Below are 21796 nucleotides of genomic sequence, written 5' to 3'. Positions count from 1 at the left end.
GGCGTGCTGCAGTCCATGGGGTTGCAAAGAGTCAGATACAACTTAGCGACTGAAAACAAGAACAGAAGAGAAGTGGAGACTTGGATGAAAGTCAGGGAAGGGATGGAAAGCCCACCCTCCAGTCTACTAGCCGCAGTTGGAGGTGAGCAGATATCCCTGAGTTAGTGCTGTGCGTCATCTTACAGATGATCCAACTTTTGTTTGTTTTTATTTACTTATTTTTTTAAATGGAAATTTTGGGCTTCCCTGCTGGCTCAGACAGTAAAGAACCTGCCTGCAGTGCAGGAGACCTGGGTCGATCCCTGGGTTGGGAAGATGCCCTGGAGAAGGGCATGGCAACCCACTCCAGTATTCTTGCCTGGAGAATCCCCATGGACAGAGGAGCCTGGCGGGCTACAGTCCATGGGGTTGCAAAGAGTCAGACACAAGCACAGCACCAAGCACAGCAGAGTGCAGTTAATTTACGTCAGTTTCTGCTATATAGCAAAGTGATTCAGTTATACACATATTCTTTTCTGTTATAATTTATTATAAGATATTGAATATAGTTCCCTATGTTACACAGTAGGACCTTGCTGTTTATCTATTTTACATAGTTTGTATCTGTCTGCTAATCTCAAACTCCTAATTTATGCCTCCTCTTTCCCCTTTGGTAATGATAAATTTGTTTTCTATATGAGTCTGTTTCTGTTTTGTAAATACATTCATCTATCATATTTTAGATCCCACATACAAGTGATATATGATAATTGCCTGTTTTACATACTTAGTATGATAATCTCTAGGTCAATCCATGGTGCTGCAAATGGCATTATTTCATACTTTTTATGATTGAGTAATCACTTCATGGGAAATAGATGGGGAAACAGTGGAAACAGTGTCAGACTTTATTTTTTTGGGCTCCAAAAATTACTGCAGATGGTGATTACAGCCATGAAATTAAAAGACACTTACTCCTTGGAAGGAAAGTTATGACCAACCTAGATAGCATATTCAAAAGCAGAGACATTACTTTGCCAACAAAGGTCCATCTAGTCAAGGCTATGGTTTTTCCAGTGGTCATGTATGGGTGTGAGAATTGGACTGTGAAGAAAGCTGAGTGCCGAAGAATTGATGCTTTTAAACTGTGGTGTTGGAGAAGACTCTTGAGAGTCCCTTGGACTGCAAGGAGATCCAACCAGTCTATTCTAAAGGAGATCAGTCCTGGGTGTTCTTTGGAAGGACTGATGCTAAAGCTGAAACTCCAGTACTTTGGCCACCTCATGCGAAGAGTTGACTCATTGGAAAAGACTCTGATGCTGGGAGGAATTGGGGGCAGGAGGAGAAGGGGACGACAGAGGATGAGATGGCTGGATGGCATCACCAACTTGATGGATGTGAGTCTGAATGAACTCCAGGAGTTGGTGATGGACAGGGAGGCCTGGTGTGTTGTAATTCATGGGGTTGCAAAGAGTCTGACACGACTGAGTGACTGAACTGAAGTGAATAGTCTCTTGTCTATAGATATCACGTCTTCTTTATTTATTCATCTGCTGATGGACATTCAGATTGCTTGTATGTCCAAGCATACTTTTAAGCCATTTGTGGACAAAGATGATACCTATCTGTAGACTTTCCAGGAAGCACTTTGCAAGATGTTGTACATAAAGAAAATTTGAACAGTTTATAGTTGATGAAGGAGGGGGAAAAAGAATAAAGAGAAAAGGACAGTTGAAGGATTCAGCTAATACTTCATCTTTTCTTAAATACTTATTTCTTCTCAAATATCTAGTAGAGTGGTTTCCAAGGAAAAAAGACTGCTGTTCAGCGGATATTTCGGAAGTCGAAGCATATGGTTTGTTGTTGCTTTGACTGAAGGATGCCATTGGCCAAATGGAGAAACAAAATCAAGGGATATCAATATTCTGCAATATATGGGACAATTCCACACAACAAAGAATTGTCCCTTGCTTCTCATGGCTTTCAAAAGATATTCATTTAAGTGAAAAAGATGTCAATAATCATCTGTGTATAAAATCTAAGTCATATTTTACACTCAAGCTTCGAGAGTTTTGTCATCGTTCAGTTACTAAGTCATGTCTGACTCTTTGTGACCCCATGGTTAGAGCATGCCTGGCTTCCCTGTCCTTCACTATTTCCCGGAGTTTGCTCAGATTCATGCCCATTGAGTTGTTGATGCTATCCCAGGGTTTATGCACCTGTTGATATATGCTGGATTTTCTAGCAATGTACAGCTGTGGAAATTGAGGGAAGCCTGACTCTGTTTTGTTTGGAATTTTACCAAGAGTTATTCATCTGTTTGTAAAATAATGGCAACAACAGCAGTGTTGGTTGGAGTCCCTGAGTCAGCAACACAGCCACCCTCGCACCTTCTGCATGTATGGCTGTCACATGCACAGGAATGCTACATGTCGATGCTTGCCTGTGACACCCCCAGCATTTCTTCTCGAGTGGTCACTCTGAGCGTTAGGGTGACTAATTGTCCTGATGGGGTTCCTGGATGTAGGACTTCTCATGCTAAATCAGGAAAGTTTCAGGCAAAGTGGGATGAGCTGGACAGCCTATTAACAGGAACATTTAAAAATACGCTGGGTGGTCCAGACTAACTGGGTGATTAAGACTCTGAACTGCCAACGCAGGGGTTGTGGGTTCAATCCCTGGTTCAGTTCAGTTCAGTCACTCAGTCGTGTCCGACTCTTCGTGACCCCATGAATCTCAGCACGAGAGGCCTACCTGTCCATCACCAACTCCTGGAGTTCACTCAGACTCACGTGCATCGAGTCAGTGATGCCATCCAGCCATCTCATCCTCTGTCATCCCCTTCTCCTCCTGCCCCCAATCCCTCCCAGCATCAGAGTCTTTTCCAATGAGCCAGCTCTTCACATGAGGTGGCCAAAGTATTGGAGTTTCAGCTTTAGCATCATTCCCTCCAAAGAAATCCCAGGACTGATCTCCTTCAAAATGGACTGGTTGGATCTCCTTGCAGTCCAAGGGACTCTCAAGACTCTTCTCCAACACCACAGTTCAAAAGCATCAATTCTTCGGTGCTCAGCTTTCTTCACAGTCCAACTCTCACATCCATACATGACCACAGGAAAAACCATAGCCTTGACTAGATGGACCTTTGTTGGCAAAGTAATGTCTCTGCTTTTGAATATGCTATCTAGGTTGGTCATCACTTTCCTCCCAAGGAGTAAGCGTCTTTTAATTTCATGGCTGCAGTCATCATCTGCAGTGATTTTGGAGCCCCCCAAAATAAAGTCTGACACTGTTCCCATTGTTTCCCCATCTATTTCCCATGAAGTGTTGGGACCGGATGCCATGATCTTCATTTTCTGAATGTTGAGCTTTAAGCTAACTTTTTCCCTCTCCTCTTTCACTTTCATCAAGAGGCTTTTTAGTTCCTCTTTACGTTCTGCCATAAGGGTGGTGTCATCTGCATATCTGAGGTTATTGATATTTCTCCTGGCAATCTTGATTCCAGCTTATGTTTCTTCCAGTCCAGCATTTCTCATGATGTACTCTGCATATAAGTTAAATAAGCAGGGTGATAATATACAGCCTTGATGTACTCCTTTTCCTATTTGAAACCAGTCTGTTGTTCCATGTTCAGTTCTAACTGTTGCTTCCTGACCTGCATACAGATTTCTCAAGAGGCAGGTCAGGTGGTCTGGTATTCCCATCACTTTCAGAATTTCCCACAGTTTATTGTGATCCACACAGTCAAAGGCTTTGGCATAGTCAATAAAGCAGAAATAGATGTTTTTCTGGAACTCTATTGCTTTTTCCATGATCCAGAGGATGTTGGCAATTTGATCTCTGGTTCCTCTGCCTTTTCTAAAACCAGCTTGAACATCAGGAAGTTCACGGTTCACATATTGCTGAAGCCTGGCTTGGAGAATTTTGAGCATTACTTTACTAGCATGTGAGATGAGTGCAATTGTGCGGTGGTTTGGGCATTCTTTGGCATTGCTTTTCTTTGGGATTGGAATGAAAACTGCCCTTTTCCAGTCCTGTGGTCACTGCTGAGTTTTCCAAATTTGCTGGCATATTGAGTGCAGCACTTTCACGACATCATCTTTTAGGATTTGAAATAGCTCAACTGGAATTCTATCACCTCCACTAGCTTTGTTGGTAGTGATGTTTTCTAAGGCCTACTTGACTTCACATTCCAGGATGTCTGGCTCTAGGTCAGTGATCACACCATCGTGATTATCTGGGTCGTGAAGATCTTTTTTTGTACAGTTCTTCTGTGTATTCTTGCCACGTCTTAGTATCTTCTGCTTCTGTTAGGTCCATACCATTTCTGTCCTTTATCGAGCCCATCTTTGCATAAAATGTTCCTTTGGTATCTCTGATTTTCTTGAAGAGATCTCTAGTCTTTCCCATTCTGTTGTTTTCCTCTATTTCTTTGCATTGATTGCTGAAGAAGGCTTTCTTGTCTCTTCTTGCTCTTCTTTGGAACTCTGCATTCAGATGCTTATATCTTTCCTTTTCTCTTTTGCTTTTTGCTTCTCTTCTTTTCACAGCTATTTGTAAGGCCTCCCCAGACAGCCATTTTGCTTTTTTGCATTTCTTTTCCATGGGGATGGTCTTGATCCCTGTCTCCTGTACAGTGTCACGAACCTCATTCCATAGTTCATCAGGCACTCTATCTATCAGATCTAGGCCCTTAAATCTATTTCTCACTTCCACTGTATAATCATAAGGGATTTGATTTAGGTCATACCTGAATGGTCTAGTAGTTTTCCCTACTTTCTTCAATTTAAGTCTGAATTTGGCAATAAGGAGCTCATGATCTGAGCCACAGTCAGCTCCTGGTCTTTTTTTTTGTTGACTGTATAGAGCTTTTCCATATTTGGCTGCAAATAATATAATCAATCTGATTTCGGTGTTGACCATCTGGTGATGTCCATGTGTAGAGTCTTCTCTTGTGTTGTTGGAAGAGGGTGTTTGCTATGACCAGTGCATTCTCTTGGCAAAACTCTATTAGTCTTTGCCCTGCTTCATTCCATGTTTCAAGGCCAAATTTGCCTGTTACTCCAGGTGTTTCTTGACTTCCTACTTTTGCATTCCAGTCCCCTATGAAGAAAAGGACATTTTTGGGGGGTGTTAGTTCTAAAAGGTCTTGTAGGTCTTCATAGAACCGTTCAACTTCAGCTTCTTCAGCATTACTGGTTGGGGCATAGACTTGGATTACTGTGATATTGAATAGTTTGCCTTGGAAACGAACAGAGATCATTCTGTCGTTTTTGAGATTGCATCCAAGTACTGCATTTTGGACTCTCTTGTTGACCATGATGGCTACTCCATTTCTTCTGAGGGATTCCTGCCCGCAGTAGTCGATATAATGGTCATCTGAGTTAAATTCACCCATTCTAGTCCATTTTAGTTCGCTGATTCCTAGAATGTTGACATTCACTCTTGCCATCTCTTGTTTGACCACTTCCAATTTGCCTTGATTCATGGAACTAAGAAGTCACATGCCATGTGATGTGGCCAAAGGGAAAAAAAAACCCACCAAAGAAAAACAAAGCCCCCCTCCCCCCAAAATACACTGTACTTTCAAAATCATATCACCTCTTTTCCTTTATACCCTCCATACATAGAGGATTTAACTAGATGGATCTTTGTTGGCAAAGTAATGTCTCTGCTTTTTAATATGCTGTCTAGGTTGGTCATAGCTTTTATTCCAAGGCACAAGCGTGTTTTAATTTCATGGCTGCAGTCACCATCAGCAGTGATTTTGGAGACCCCCCCCCCCCAAAAAAAAATTAAGTCTCTCTTACTGTTTCCATGTTTCCCCTAGTACCTGCACATGGAAAGTTCTGAAAAAATATTATTAAATGAATGGGAGATGAGAGAAAAAAAAAAAAAAAACAGAGAGAGGAGGGATTTTTTCAGTTACACAAATTTTACCCCCATTCATGCTCCTTTCTAGAAATGTGTGGCTTATATGAAGGCGCACCTTCTGACCACCCTGTAATGTGATGACATCTCATACACAGTCTTACAGCTGAATGCAAAGTTGCTCCCCAACACATTTTTTTCAGTGGCAAATAGGTTGACTCAACTTCCACAAAGAAATCTTATCATCACAGGATCATGGACTTTCACTAGAACCTCAAAATCATTCAAACGGAAGAATCTTTTTCACTCAAAGGGTCTCAGACATGTATTTGTGGCCCCTGTGTTTAGCCTGCCCTTTAAGAGGCAATATAACTCGACAGGTGACACACTCAGTTATGATTCCTGAGACAGAATGCCTCCCAACCTGCATTTGGAAAGCTCTGTGCACTGACATGACCTCCCTTCTGCCTGCATACATATAGGTCTGAGTGCATGCTCTGTGACTTGGAAACACAAATACCTTCTATATTTTGGATATGTGATCTTGAGTCTCACCTTGAACATCTGCTTTGAGATAATGAGCATTAACTAAAAAACAGTTCTCTGTGAAATTAAGCTGTGGTCCCAAGAAGAAGCCGACCAAAGCTCTCAGGAAAATAAAGGCAGGCAGAACAGGAGCAGGGTGCTGTTGGTGGGCTGATGTCCCCAGAGGAAACTCAGCTGTCAGCAAAATGTGAAAGTGCCTATACCCAAAGCACAGCTGCTCATCTGCAATCTTGAAGCAATTTTGTTTAAGGGAGAATTGTTTGCAAAAGAAGACAGACGAATGGAAGTGAGAAGCCAAGAGCATCTGCTTCTGAAATGTCAGGATTTAACAAGACCTCATGGCTGTAGTCCATGGGGTCGCTAGGAGTCGGACATGACTGAGCAACTTCACTTTCACGCATTGGAGAAGGAAATGGCAACCCACTCCAGTGTTCTTGCCTGGAGAATCCTAGGGACGGGGGTGCCTGGTAGCCTGCCATCTCTGGGGTCGCACAGAGTCGGACATGACTGAAGCGACTTAGTAGCAGCAGCAGTATGGCCTCTTAATGGCAACCCACTCCAGTACTCTTGCCTGGAAAATCCCATGGATGGAGAAGCCTGGTGGGCTGCAGTCCATGGGGTTGCTAAGAGTCAGACACGACTGAGAGACTTCACTTTCATGCTTTGGAGAAGGAAATGGCAACCCACTCCAGTGTTCTTGCCTGGAGAATCCCAGGGACTCGGGAGCCTGGTGGGCTGCCATCTATGGGGTGGCACAGAGTCAGACACGACTGAAGTGACTTAGCAGCATGGCCTCTTAGATTGAGCCACACCTCTATACGCAACCATCTTTGGGAACCCTATAAGCAGTATGACAAGGTGCTGGGAGCCAGTGTGAGGAACTTCACCTGTGGCAAAGGTCATGAGGAAGGAGGCTCGGCATACGCAAAGGCAGGATCGAGGCTCAGGAGTCCCCCTGGAAGTTCTCGAGCATCTACCCCCAAAACCAGAGTCTGCCTACTTTCTGCTTTGTGCTCTCACCTACACCTCTGACTTTATGGGGGGCTGTCCCCCACCACCTCTCTCTGAAAAAGTGTTAACTTACAGCTCCAGTTGATAAAGTTCCTGGGTGTGACAAGAGTGTTTCAACCTACAAACTCCTTTGGAAGTCCTCTAGCTTGCCTGAATAGGTTCTTCCGGCCACACGTAATTGTTCAGAGCCTCCCAACTGTGAGAGGCATGAGATGTTCTAAACTGTCTAAATACAGATTCCTTTGAGCAGTTAAAAGATTGATTAGAAATTGTATTGGTGAAGGGTTTTTCACTTGTTGGGCCAATGTTTGCTGCTAAGTTTCCATATCCCTTACCTACTGTGTCCCTGGCAGTGTATTGATTAATATAATTGGTGTATAGGAATGTAAGTAGTAGCTTTAATGTTTGTAACCTTGGGCCCTTGAGTTAATTCTTTTCTTGTTATAGCCCACCACACCTTTGCCCTATAGGAATGCAACTTTATCTAATGCTTTTGGAGGGTGGTGCCTGACTTTAGAATAATCTCCTTTAGAGAAAAATAAGTTTTCTGAAGAAAGGATCTTAAAATGTTAACAGGCCTCTTGGCCAGAAGATGATGTAAATCACCTAAACTTTTGCATATAATAAGTTTGCAGGAAGAAAGCCTGGCTTACTGCTGACTCTACCCCTTCCCCATTATCCTCTATGCACAACTTAAGGTATAAAAACTACTTTGGAAAATAAAGTGCGGGCCTTGTTCACCGAAACTTGGTCTCCCCATGTCGTTCTTTCTCTCACCTTCTGGCTGAATTGGAGCATGGAGGCTCGTCAAGCCTGCTAACTATGCCTGGGCTTCTAAGATCTGACTGGGGAGGCCTTAGTGTCTCCTCTCCTTCGGGAGAACGGGAGGACGCCTGCGGCCTATGTAGGTGATGCAAATTCCTTATTTTGGAATTTTATTAGCTTTTCACGTAAGCCAAGTTATTCAGCCTCTTTTCTCCACTGTATTTTCTCACTGAGCTATACTTATTTAACCACTCTTTTATCTTTAATTCTATCGTATCCTGATCGCCGAAGCCGTCTCCCCTTCGAATTACCTGGATCCACCGGGGCTGGACCCTGGCAACAAGGCACAGACAGAAGACCTGAATTTTGGAAAGGGGATAGGGAGTCAACTCACTGGCATAGAGCTTTGGGATGTAAAACAGTACATTTAGAATAAGTTTTTTTTTTTTTTTTTTCCTCCAAAATCTTGCCTGATCCAAAATCGAATGTGGGTTCTGGAGTTGGACCACTAGGGTTCAAATTCTGATTTAATCCTTTCCTTCTTCCATAACCCTATCAGTCAAAGCCAAGTTGACTAATAATGAATTGGCTGCCTTACTTGTTTGGTAAGGATGATTTGTTGTTGTTCAGTCACTCAGTCACGTCCAACTCTTTGTGACCCCATGGACTGTAGCATGCCAAGCTTCCCTGCCCTTCACTATCTCCCGGAGCTCGCTCAGACTCATGTCCATTGAGTCTGTGATGCCAACCAACCATCTTGTCCTTGGTTTTCCCCTTTTCCTCGTGCCCTCAATCTTTCCCAGCATTAGGGTCTTTTCTAATGAGTCAGCTCTTCGCATCAGGTGGCTAAAGTATTGGAGCTTCAGCATCAATCCTTCCAATGAATATTCAGGGTTGATTTCTTTAATAACAGAATTTACACCACAGAAGTTGTTCTGAAGAAAACTGAAGGAGAATATGCAGAGAAAATGTTCCGTCCAGTTCCTGCTTCATTCTGGATATTCAATATCAGTTATCCATTATTTATCTTTTATTTACAGTTTAAGATATAATTAATGCACGGAACAAGTAGGCATTCTTTTAAATCATATTACCACCACCAACACACTGGTCAGAAACCATAGCTTGAATAGGAACAATTAGAGAAGGCTGTCATTTAAACAAAGTAACATTTCATTCCTATTCTGTTCCATACCTACACCTCAGGGAATAACTGAGTATTCATTATGCAGGCCCTAAATGCATGGCAAGGTCACGAACAAAAACGAGAAGAATCAAAGACCAGAATGGCTGCATTGGGGTGTGGATAACATAGGGTTTTTCTTTATTGATGCACAACAAAATTCAGTGACATGACTCAGAAATGCAATGTGATATCTTGCTGTTAGGAACTGAAAGTTTACATCCTTCCAAGATTCTTTTAGTGAAGCCTGTAACTCAAAGAGATGGGATTTATAGAGGGGGACTTTGGGAGGTAATTCAGGTTAGAGGAGGTCATGATGGCAGGTCTGGGTCTGATGGGGTTAGTGCCCTTATAATAACTTTTTAAGAAGAGACATCAGAGAGCACATGCTTCCCGCCCCACACTCCACTGCTCCATGGACACAGAGAAGAGGCTGTGTGAACCCAGAGTGAGATGGCAGCCACCTATAACACCAAGGGAAGAGGCCTCCTAATGAAACCTACCTCGCTAGCACTTTGATCTTGGACTTACTAGCCTCTGTGCTTCCCAGGTAGCTCAGATTGGCAAGAATCTGCCTGCCAATGCAGAGTCCCAGGGGATACAAGAGACATAGATTCGATCCCTGGGTCAGGAAGATCCCAAAAGATCCCAGAGTAGGTAATGGCAACCCACCCCAGTATTCTTGCCTAGAGAATCCAATGGACAGAGGAGCCTGTGGGCTACAGTCCATGGGGTCGCAAAGAGTCAGACATGACTGAGCGACTGAGTATGAATGTATGTGCATTCCCAGCCTCTAGAACTCTGAGAAAATAAATGTCCAAGCCACTTGGTCTATGGTGTTGTGTGACGGCAGCCTGAGCAGATTAATACACTGGCTACTCCTCAGTCTAGCCTGCTTGAAATGAAGGGCAGTGGGGAGGCACAGCGTTGCCCAGGACACAAAGAAACTTCTTGTAGGAGGCTGCCTCACGAGCCTGTCACAAGCTCTCCTTTCTCAGGTCATGCAGAAATAACTTCCTTGGAAAAAGTTTTCAAAGAGATGAAGAAGAAGTGCTAAGAGCTTCGCTGTGACTTACAATTTTTAAAGTGCCACTGGTGACAAGCGGACTGTTAGGAATGCTCTTAGAAAAAGTCCCACCTGGGGCTGGAGAAATCCTGACACTTGAGTGTATAGATTCTCCCTTCTTATATGAATCGGGAGGAGCTCAGCAGACTGTCATTACAACACAAGCAAAAGGGAGGCATGACCAATGGGTCTCTTCTGAGAAAGAATTTACTTGTCAGTCCCTATGACTTTTTCCTGGAAGCCCACTTCTCAATCTACAACTATTTCTATGACCTCCTTCAGGGTCAAGATCAAAGCCCATTTCACTCCTTTCCTCAGACACTAATTAAGTTCTAACCACAAGTCAGTGGGCACTGGTGAGAGGAACACAACACAGTCTCTGTTTATATTCAGAGGGAGGCAAGAGCATGGACCACAGGCCATTCTCAGAGCAGCAGCTCATCAGATGCTTGTTAAATGAACAATACTTCCCAAACTGGCTTCCACAGGACATCAGTGCCCTGAGGCACTGTTTGGTCATCTACTGCTACTGCTACTGCTAAGTCGCTTCAGTCGTGTCCGACTCTGTGCGACCCCATAGACGGCAGCCCACCAGGCTCCCCCGTCCCTGGGATTCTCCAGGCAAGAACACTGGAGTGAGTTGCCATTTCCTTCTCCAATGCATGAAAGTGAAAAGTGAAAGTGAAGTCACTCAGTCATGTCCGACTCTTCGAGACCCCATGGACTGCAGCCCACCAGGCTCCCCCGTCCATGGGATTCTCCAGGCAAGAGTCCTGGAGTGGGGTGCCATTGCCTTCTCCAGTGTTTGTCTACACCTACTGCAATTTCTCCTTGAGTTTAACAATACTTGGGGGTACACTGAAGGCATGCAAGAGTTCCCTCCTAAACTTATTTAACTCAGTATCTCCTCAATGTATTTAACCACAAACACATACTGGCATCTGGTCTTCTACAAAACAGTCTGGGACATAGCATTGCTTTAGAAAGTAGGATGAAATAACTGCTGGGAGAGAACTTCAAATAAAGTGCCAGAGGGTACACTGTCCTCCACATGGTTTTCCTAATTGCAGAAGGAGGGAGCGGTGCAACAGTTCTGTTTGGGAACTGAGTTTAGCAGTTAGATACCTGTGACCTTGGCCAAGTCAATTAACCTCTCTGAACTACTATTTCATCATCTGTGAAAACATAATGAACTGTTTGTCACAGGATTTCTGTGAAAATTGAATGAGATAGCACATGGAGGCATCCGATACAATGCCTGGGAGAAATCTAACAGGTGATGGATAGGACTTTGTTTCTTGTCCCTCTGGCTGTTCAGTAGTCAAGTCATGTCTGATTCTTTGCAACCGCATGGATTGCAGCATGCCAGGCTTCCCTGTCCTTCACTATCTCCCGGAGTTTGCTCAAACTCACGTCCATTGAGTCAGTGATATCATCCAACTACCTCATCCTCTGTTGCCCCCTTCTCCTCCTGCTCTCAGTCTTTTCCAGTATCAGAGTTTTTTCCTGAGTTGGCTCTTCACATCAGTGACTGAAAGTATTGGCGCTTCAGCATCAGTCCTTCCAGTGAATATTCAGGGTTGATTTCCTTTAGGATTGACTGGATTGATCTCCTTGCTGTCCAAAGGACTCTCAAGAGCCTCCTCTAGCACCACAATTTGAAAGTATCAATTCTTTGGCACTTGTTCCTCTTAGTTCATGGAATTCCTTTCCTAGGGACAGTCTGAGTCACTGACTTGGCATTTAAAGGTGTAGGTGAGTACTACGAGCTCTCTTCTCAGAATGCTCCTTGGGGATTAGACCTTGGGTCTCCCAAGACTTACACTTTCACTGAATCCCAAAATGCAGGAGGCAGCTCAATGCGTGGTTGACATCGAGGATTTTACCGGTTTCCTCAAGGAGCCTTATTATTTGCATTCTGTAATGCATGTGTCAGCAGCTACCTCCTCAAGAAGCTGTACTATCCACCAGTGTGATTTTGGAAAAATGGCAACATCTCTTGACTTCTTGATGCCCAGTTCCTGAGGCCCCCTCTTCTACCAGAACAGATGAACCACAGTGGCAGGAACTAGATCATGGCAGGTACCTCTGTGGTAGGAACCGAGGTGAGCTGCCGCTGGTAGGGGGTGGGCCCATATGCCCACCTTGGCACCCTGGAGTTATGTCTGGCATAGGTCTTGTGGACGCTCCGGACCTCGTCTCATTTCCTCCATTAAACTCTATGACCTTCAGAATAAGGATGGGGTTTCGTTTACTGGTGTCCGCCAATGCCCAGCACAGCACCTGGCACCTGAAGAACACTCAATAAATGGTAGATGGACAAAAAGAAGGAAGGAGGATAGGAAAGAAAAGAAGGAGTAAAGAAAGGAACTAACCTCAATGCTCCTGGAATATAAACTCCCTAAAAACAACACCTTTGTCCCTTGTTAGCTCTCATGTATCCAATGGGACTAGGACATCGCCTGGCACTGGTAGAAACTATTTGTTGAATGAAGAGATGCATGACTGAAAAATAAGCCAAGCCACCACTGGGAAAACTGGCTCTGAAGGATACTTATTCACTGACAGATGAAACTGCTCTCAGATTGCTTTCTGGTCTGTTTATTCTCCCAAATTATTCAGGTATTTTAATCTTTATATAATCCAAAATGAGGGCCAGTAAGAAAAATGAGTGTCTCCTGTGCTCTAAGCCACAAACAAAATTCAGGGGATGCAAGAAGACAAGGTCACTGCCCTCCAAGAGCACGAAGATCCAGAACCCTGCCTGGACTGAACAGCAGTCCAGGGTGACAGCAGCTCAGGGAGAAGGAACACCACCCTCGGCTTCTAGGATTGCTGAGAAGGGACACCCATCCCAACTGGAGTGTGCTCTGATAGCAAGGCAGAGACTGACGGCATCAATTAATCCCTCTGTGATCCCAGTGTCAGAAATGTAAGCCTTTTATGATGCAGTAAAACAATTTTTATGGGTTTTTCCATCCGTTTCATGTCTTGACATATTTTTTAATCAAAAGGGATAAGAACAGGAAGTCAAGTGGGTATAAATCTCTTGCTCGTTTCTCTGGTTCTCTGTCCCTCCCCCCGCCCAGGGAGGAAAGGTGAGCCTCCAGTGCCCTAGAGCAGACTGTCCTGTCATCCCTGGGCATATTTTCCAGGAAGAAACCCTTATTCTAATTGTAGAGTCATGGGCTTCGCTTTCAACAATAAACACGTTCTCCAAAGGTGATTCCATAGATGGAATCCCAGTAAATCAAATCTCATGTTTCCAATAACTTTACATGTATATTACCTATATTTCTGAGGACAAAACCAAAAAGTGTTCCTTGCATGAAACGTGCAAAGCAGAAAAAGCATAGACACAAAAACAAAAACTACTTGCAATCTTACCACCTTGAGATAATATTAGACCGTAATAAGACTTTTATAACATGTTTGGATATACAGACACATGTCTTGACAAAAATAGGGTAACGGTAGAAATATTATGTAACCCACTTTTACAGCTTATCTATGAATGACTGGAAAGACTGAAGGTGGGAGAAGGGGACGGCAGGATGAGATGGTTGTATGGTATCACCAACTCAATGGACATGAGTTTGAGTAAACTCTGGGAGATAGTGAAGGACAGGGAGGTCTGGCATGCTGCAGTCCGTAGGGTCTCAAAGAGTCAGAGAGGACTGAGTGGCTGAACAACAACAGCAGCAATATGTCAATTCTACATCTTATTTATTAGTTTCATGTTATTCTGTTATATGAACACACCAAAATTTAACAAGCCTTTGTTTTTAGAAGTTGGGTTCATCTGAAATTTTTTCTTATCATAAATAATGATAAGATCTCCCTGTTTTCTTCTGCTATGATTTTCTAGAAATTGAATGTGCTATGTCCTGATTCACTTTGCTGTACAGTAGAAACTATAACAATTATACTCCAAACAAATTTTTAAAAACTGCTATGTTACATACACACACACACATATATAAATATATATATATATATATATATATATAGTGTTTTAAAAATTAGGTACATTTTGTCAAACTGTCCTACAAAAATGCTTTTGTAATTTATAGTATCTCCAGCAAGAAGGGTCTACATTTTTTAAATCTTTACTATCACTGAAACTGTGTATATAAATTACTGCCAGTGCTTAATCCCTGTTCTATCTTTCCTTTTTTGATTACTTGTGCCATAGAAATTTTCACATGTGTCAACTGACTTGTAGTCCATGACAGATTTAGAGGGCACCAAACTCTTCTTAGAAAAGATGGCATTTTTACTTTTAATCATTGAATTAATTATTATCAATATTAATATACTTATTTAGTATGTATTAATGGAAATGCTCTCCCATATGACCAGTAGTCCAGCAAAGTTTGGGGAGGAAAGGATGGATGGTAAGCAGGTAAGGACAGTGAAGAAGCAGGTTAGAAATTGTGAGATGGAAGCTCAGGGCACTTAAACTCAGAGGGAGGTAAGCAAGGGTGGGCAGAGGAGTAACTACAGGGAACTAAAGAGGAGGAGACCACACCAGAATAATAGATGCTTATAACGATCGCTGATGCTCTTAATTATAACCAGAGGCACTGCGGATCCTGCCTTGTTAAGGAACAATTAAATTATCTTCAGCCAGTTAAACTGATGGAGGCAGGGCAGTGGGCCCCTGGCTTTTAGAATCCTCTTCAGAAACAGGGATGACACACCAGAGGGCTGGAGATCTCAAAGGGGTAACACACTTGGATGGGCAGGGGAGGTGCACCTGTTAGCAGGCACTTCCCATTCCTTGTGAATTTCAGTCTGCTGCCGGGCATCTCCTCGTGATGGGTGCAGTCATCATGGTGGTTTGGCAAGGGGAGACCCATGCCAAGACAGTTGTGAAGTTTTTAGATTTTCTGTTAATCCTCAAGCACATCTGAGAAGACAGTTGACTGTAAGGAGCAGAAAGCAGTGATCTAGGCTGATGACCACTGCCTCCTCCCCACATATACACTTTTCTCTCCAAAGACACTCCTGAAGATGACCAAATTCTCAAAGACACTCTTCACTAAATAAACAAAGAAACTGGGATAACGGACAACTTGGGGGAGATTCTGATGTCCCTATGTTTAAAAAACTAGTTAGCTACACTTCCATGGTTCCTTTCACTTTCTCAAACACTCTTTTCAGATAAAATCAATAAATATTTATGGGGCTAGGTGCTACAGGTGATACAAAGAAAAATGAGCCACAGTCTCTAACCTTGAAGAGATTCAACTTAATGACTATCTAAGAGTCTCCCCCCCAACCAAAACTCAATGTCATCATGATTTAAATGCAGGAACAGGACTTAATAAATCTTATTATGAATCATACTTGGAAAGGGAATAATGCTTCTGGAAAACAAATGTTAAAGGATGATAAATTCCTCTTTCCCATCTTCTTGGAGTTTCTGCATCTGAAGGTGGGAGCAATGCTAATGAGCTTGAGGACTCTCATGTCTTAAATTGAGGAGGGACAGGCATGCAGGAAGGCTCTGGAGGAGCTTCAAACTGGAGAAACACAGATATTGGAGAGGCTGAGGAGGTATTCTCCTGCTGACTTTAAGGGTCAATCATAATGGCTGCTCTTTCTTTCCTTCTCCCAAATTCTTTTAGTTAAACCTGCCAACAGATGCTGAGCCAGAACTAAAGCCCTGTGCTCATCTGGTACTTCAGTTCAATCTCTCTCCCCCCGCACCTCTCTCTCCCTCCCACACTGGCTTGCTGCCACCACACTACAGCAAAATCCCCGCATCCAACGTAATCAATGAGTCTTTGGGGGTTTTTTGTTTGCTTTTAAAATTACTTAAGGAATATGTATTCCTTGTAGAAAATTCAGAAAGTTAAAAAAAAAAAAAAAAAAAAAAGACAAAACAAGGAATTCCTTGGCCATCCAGTGGTTGAGATGCCACGCTTCCAATGCGAGGGGCATGGGTTTGATCCCTGGTCAGGGAACTAAGATCCCACATACTATGTGGCAAACCCCCCCCCCCCCACAAATTCAAAATAATTGTAGTCCCATGAATTAGAGATTGGCACTGTGAACATTTTGGTGGATATTCAGTGACCTCATCAATTTTGCCTTAAAAAAAATCTTGAACTACTTTCTACCAAATTCTTACTTTGAATTTGGATTTTAACATGTTACTGACTAGGGGGGAGTGGTTTGAAGAAACTAATGTCTGCAGCCAACAACTTTTTATGTGAACGAATACTGAAACACCGAGGGACGGGGGAGCCTGGTGGGCTGACATCTATGGGGTCGCACAGAATTGGACATGACTGAAGTGACTTAGCAGCAGCAACAGAAGATGTACTAATATGTCTCTGGTCAATAAATTATGTTCAACCCCTGTCCAAATTCAACAATTAGTCTAAGTATCACGTTATCGGCAAGACCTTGCTGACCCACACCTGCCATTTACCACAGAGACCCCCTTTCCGGGAACCCTGGAGTTCCCAGTCCCCCTAACTCTGGCTTGCTTTACATCAAGGCAGATAATACTATCTAGTACGTATATATTGACACAGTTTCCCAAGGGAGAATATGAGCTCCATGAGGACATGGATTTTGTTTGTTTGTGGCCATATCCCCAGTGCTCAAGGGCAAAGGATGCTGAAGAATAAGCCCAGATTATCCAGAAAACCAAGAATGCTTCTCTTTGCCAAGAGAAGCAAGAGCTGTTAGGAACAAACGATGGCCTTTGCAGGTTTGCTTGCTTCTTGGCACTTCTGCCAGCAGAGGGAAGGGAGGGAGAGACAGGAAGAGAACAGGAGACCTGTGGCCAGGGTGGGCTCCGTTGCTAATTTCTGGGTTGAATTTGAGCACATGGCTTGTCCACCCTGAGACCCAGTCTCCTGGCTAACGCAAATGAGAGGGCCTAATGCCTACAGGCTCTTCCATTGCCTTGCTCTTCAATACTATACAGACTCTTTGGAGAACAACATGAACCCAGAGAAAGCAGGGTGTGTGTCTAACCACGACCTCTCCATGCAGTCCACCTCCTTCCACTGGCACAGCAATGGACAGTTCTCTAAGTGATTTCATTTCAATTATCTCATTAATTTGTTGTTGTTTAGTTGCTAAGTCATGTCTGACTCTTTTGCAACCCCATGGACTATAGCCCACCAGGCTCCTCTGTCCATAGGATTTCCCAGGCAAGTTTACAGCAGTGGGTTGCCATTTCCTTCTCCAGGGGATCTTCCTGACCCATGGATCAAACCCATGTCTCCTGCACTGCAGGTGGATTCTTTACTGCTAAGCAACAGGGAAGCCCATCTCATGAATTCACCTACTGGCTAACCAGTTTGAGATTCTCAAACAGAAGCATGGAGGGCACCCAAGACACCCTGACTGAGCAGGACTAAACAGAAGAGACAGGGAGAGGCAGGTGAGAAAGATGGAGAAACTCCATCCATCAGATTAAATGCTAACTTCAGAGAAAAGGAGAAGAAGAGCCCCCAAAAAGGCAGGGGAGCTAATTTTCACACAATACACCCAAATCTTATTTAAGTCCTCCTTATGCAATTGTCACACTGCACTAATTCCACGGGGATTACCCAAACAGGTGCCAATCTGAACCTGGCGCCTCCTCCTCCACCCCTCAGAGGGGGAGCAGGAAACTAGGAAGGGTTGCGGCATCCTCCGAAAGCTGCTGCTAAATCTCCCATAACTCATTTAGGAGAATATATCCAGATTCCTATCAAATCTGTTTACTGCATTATATAACTATCTTATTGTGATTCTGTGACTTTTATCAAAAGGCTAGATCTGAATTGCCGACACAAATATTCCTTTTCACATTCTCTCCAGATGAGTGATTGCAGTCCAAGTTTATTCTCCAGTCTTTCTGGATTGCTGTAAGCTTGCAAGAGCAAATACCATTTTTTTTTTTTAAGGAAGAGTGCTTCAGGACAACAGCAAATTTATACTCATCAAGTGATTTATTTGTTCACCTGTTCATCCATTCACCAAATAGTTATTGAACATCTCCTATCAACAAGTCACTGATCCAGGCAAGGGGGATAAAGAATGTCATTCAAACTTGGAGAAAAAGATACCAGTCACCAGAGCCAGCAGTTAGAAAGCAGTCTCCTGTCCTCATTGCAGGTCTGCTGAATCCCTGGACCCTGCTCCCACCTGGAGATGGAGACCTCCTGCTCTGACTTACATCAGTCTGGGGGTTTCTCTGTGGCAGCGTATGTTCTTCCTTTTTCCTTCCAAGTCCTTGTCCCCAGTACACACCTCCCTGGCAGCTTTTCTGGCTCGTGAGTTACCAGAGTCAGGACCTTTGGAAAGCACTTGGTTTTTAAAGGCCTTACCTAGCTGGGTACTCAGAGAAAGCACCTATCCATCCATCTCTCAAAGTCAGCATATGGACTGAATAAAGGAGACGGGCAAACGAGCTGCAAAAGACAGTGTATGTACTGGTGGTGTGCAGAGGTCACTGACCTCGTTTAGCAGAAGAAGGTGATAAAATGCACTGAAATCTGGAAAACAAGTTTGCTTTTTGGCCTGCTATCCAGGAAAGCACAAACAGACCTGGGTAAGGAATTTCTCTTCTGCTACTCACTGGCTTCAGGACCATCTCGGGTGCTGATTTAAAAAAGAGACATGGATGGACCTGGAGCCTGTCATACAAAGTGAAGTATGTTAGAAAGAGAAGAACAAATATCATCTATTAACACATATTTGTGGAATCTGAAAAAAAATGGTACAGATGATCTTATTTGCAAAGCAGAAATAGAGACAGATGTAGAGAACAAACGTACGGACACCAAGGGGGAAAGAAGAGGGATGAGATGAATTGGGAGATTGGGACTGACATATACACACTAGTGACAGTGTGTATAAAATGGATAACTAATGAGAAACTACGGTATAGCACAGGGAACTCTCCTCAGTGCTCTGCGGTGACCTACATGGGAAGGAGATCCAAAAGAGAGGAGCTGTATGTGCACATAGCTAATTCACTTTACTGTACAGTAGGAGCTAACACAACACTGTAAAACAACTATCAGTTCAGTTCAGTCGATCAGTCGTGTCTGACTCTTTGTGACCCCACAGACTGCAGCACGCCAGGCCTCCCTGTCCATCACCAACTCCTGGAATTTACTCAAACTCACGTCCATTGAGTTGGTGATGCCATCCAACCATCTCATCCTCTGACATCCCTTTCTCCTCCCACCTTCAATCTTTCCCAGCACCAGGGTCTTTTCAAATGAGTCAGTTCTTCGCATCAGGTGGCCAAAGTATTGGAATTTCAGCTTCAGCGTCGGCCCTTCCAATGAATATTCAGGACTGATCTCCTTTAGGATGGACTGGCTGGATCTCCTTGCAGTCCAAGGGACTCTCAGGAGTCTTCTCCAACACCACAGTTCAAAAGCATCAATTCTTCGGTGTTCAGCTTTCTTTATAGTCCAACTCTCACATCCATACATGACTATACCGTAATAAAAAAAATGTGTTTCAGTTTCCCTATTTGTAAAATGGAGATAAAGAGATCTCGTCTCAGGGTTACTGTGAGGATTAAGTTAATTCTACCTTTATTGAGCATTTACAATGAGTCAGGCAGCACGTGAAGCATTTTCACAAATAGAATCTTATTTAATCTCAGTTGTTCGAACTCATGCTAGCCTTGGTGAAGGATTTGCCATTTCTGTTTGCCAGGAAGAATGTTTTCCTGGAGCAACCAAGATAGTTTCAGGCTTAAATCAATGGTGCACACAAAATTTGGTGAAATCTCAGACAGAGTTGATCCAAACGTCTACAGCTGTACTGATATGATAGCTACCAGCCACATGTAGATACTCAATTTTACATTAATTGAAATTAGATCAAATTAAAATTTAACTCTCCTAGTTACAACTGCCACATCTCAAATGCTTAATGACCAATGTGGTTAGCAACTACCTTATTGAACAGTGCAGATATAAATCATTTCCATCATTGCAGAAGGTTCTGTTGGATAGACTTGGGAGATGGAAAATGAGTTATAACAGGAGAAACAGAAAAGTAAACAGGAGGGCCTGAGGGTCAATTCCACAGAGGCTCATGCAATTTTTATATGGTTTCAAACATTTGTGGGGACCAACAGTGTTCTCATTGGTGGACTGTCCTAAAAAAGTGCTTTCAGGATATTTAATGGCTTTATAGGGCTTTTCTTTACCACTACCCCCCACCCCCCGACCCCCTCAGTAAAGAATCCGCCTGCCAATGCAGGAGACACAGGAGATGCAGGTTTACCTTCTCCTGGGTCAGGAAGATCCCCTGGAAGAGGAAATGGCAACCCACTCTCAGTATTCTTGCCTGGAAAAGCCATGGATAGAGGAGCCTGGTGAGCTACAGTCCATGGGGTGGCAAAGAGTCGGACACGACTGAGCACGTTGGAGAAGGCAATGGAAACCCACTCCAGTGCTCTTGCCTGGAAAATCCCAGGGATGGAGGAGCCTGGTGGGCTGCTGTTTATGGGGTCGCACAGAGTCGGACACGACTGAAGCGACTTAGCAGCAGCAGAGCACGTAGAACAATGGCTCTATAAGGCAGCTTTAATAGCTATGGTTAGCAACAGTTCAGCATCATTCAATAGTATTGCATTTTCAGATCTTTTACTAATTAGCAAAAATAAAGACATTTTTTAAAAAGGCATACAGAATCCACTCCTACCATTTGCCCTGACAATGTTAATTCTGACAATCTGTCCCTAAGGGGCCACTTCCCAAATACAAGGAGCGGTGGTAAGCCTAGTTTAACCTACCATGTACTAGTGCTCCTAGCCTGTCTCAGGTCACACTCAATGCTCCTTGTAAAATGCGAATGTGATCACATCACCCAGCTTCAAAATTCCCTTAAAGCACTCCACTTCCCAGAGTACCCATCAGAAGCCCTTGGGCTGTTGCAGGATCCCCTTCACAAATGGACTATGCAATTTGTCACATCTCTCTCCATCACTCCTTCACCCCGCCCTTGCCCTCACTGCCTCTTCTCCACCCAACCCTCCAGCGGCTGCCTCATTCAGTCACTCATTCCTTCCACAATACTAATCCAGCACTGCTGTGTGCCAGATACTACTCTAGGCACTAGAAATGTAGTAGTGGAGACAACAGAAAACAAGATTAGATTCCTACACTCATGGAGCTTCCATTGTAATAGGAGAGGACAGACAATAGAGAAATAAACATGTTTAAGATATATATTGATAGGATGCCAAATAGTGATGGTGCTACAGAGGCCAAAAAATGGGTGATGGTGGGGAAGTTTTTTATATTTAGACATTACATTATTTTCTTAAAGCCTTTGAAGCTGTATTTGTTCATTCATTCACTCAATGAGATTTTGCTGAACCCTTAGTATGTGCT

General features: G+C 43.4%; 1 protein-coding gene across 6 annotated transcripts in view; it reads right to left on the bottom strand.

Moving 5' to 3' along the window:
* LARGE1 (LARGE xylosyl- and glucuronyltransferase 1) overlaps window positions 1-21796 on the bottom strand; it is a 458303-nt gene that overhangs the window by 170243 nt on the left and 266264 nt on the right. The gene's annotated exons all lie outside the window — the stretch shown is intronic.

The sequence above is a fragment of the Bubalus kerabau genome, chromosome 1 (genome assembly GCF_029407905.1).
Source record: "Bubalus kerabau isolate K-KA32 ecotype Philippines breed swamp buffalo chromosome 1, PCC_UOA_SB_1v2, whole genome shotgun sequence".
Taxonomy (NCBI): Eukaryota; Metazoa; Chordata; class Mammalia; order Artiodactyla; family Bovidae; genus Bubalus; species Bubalus kerabau.
The sequence above is the reverse complement of the archived record's forward strand: the minus strand, read 5'-3'. Positions and strand labels throughout refer to the sequence as shown.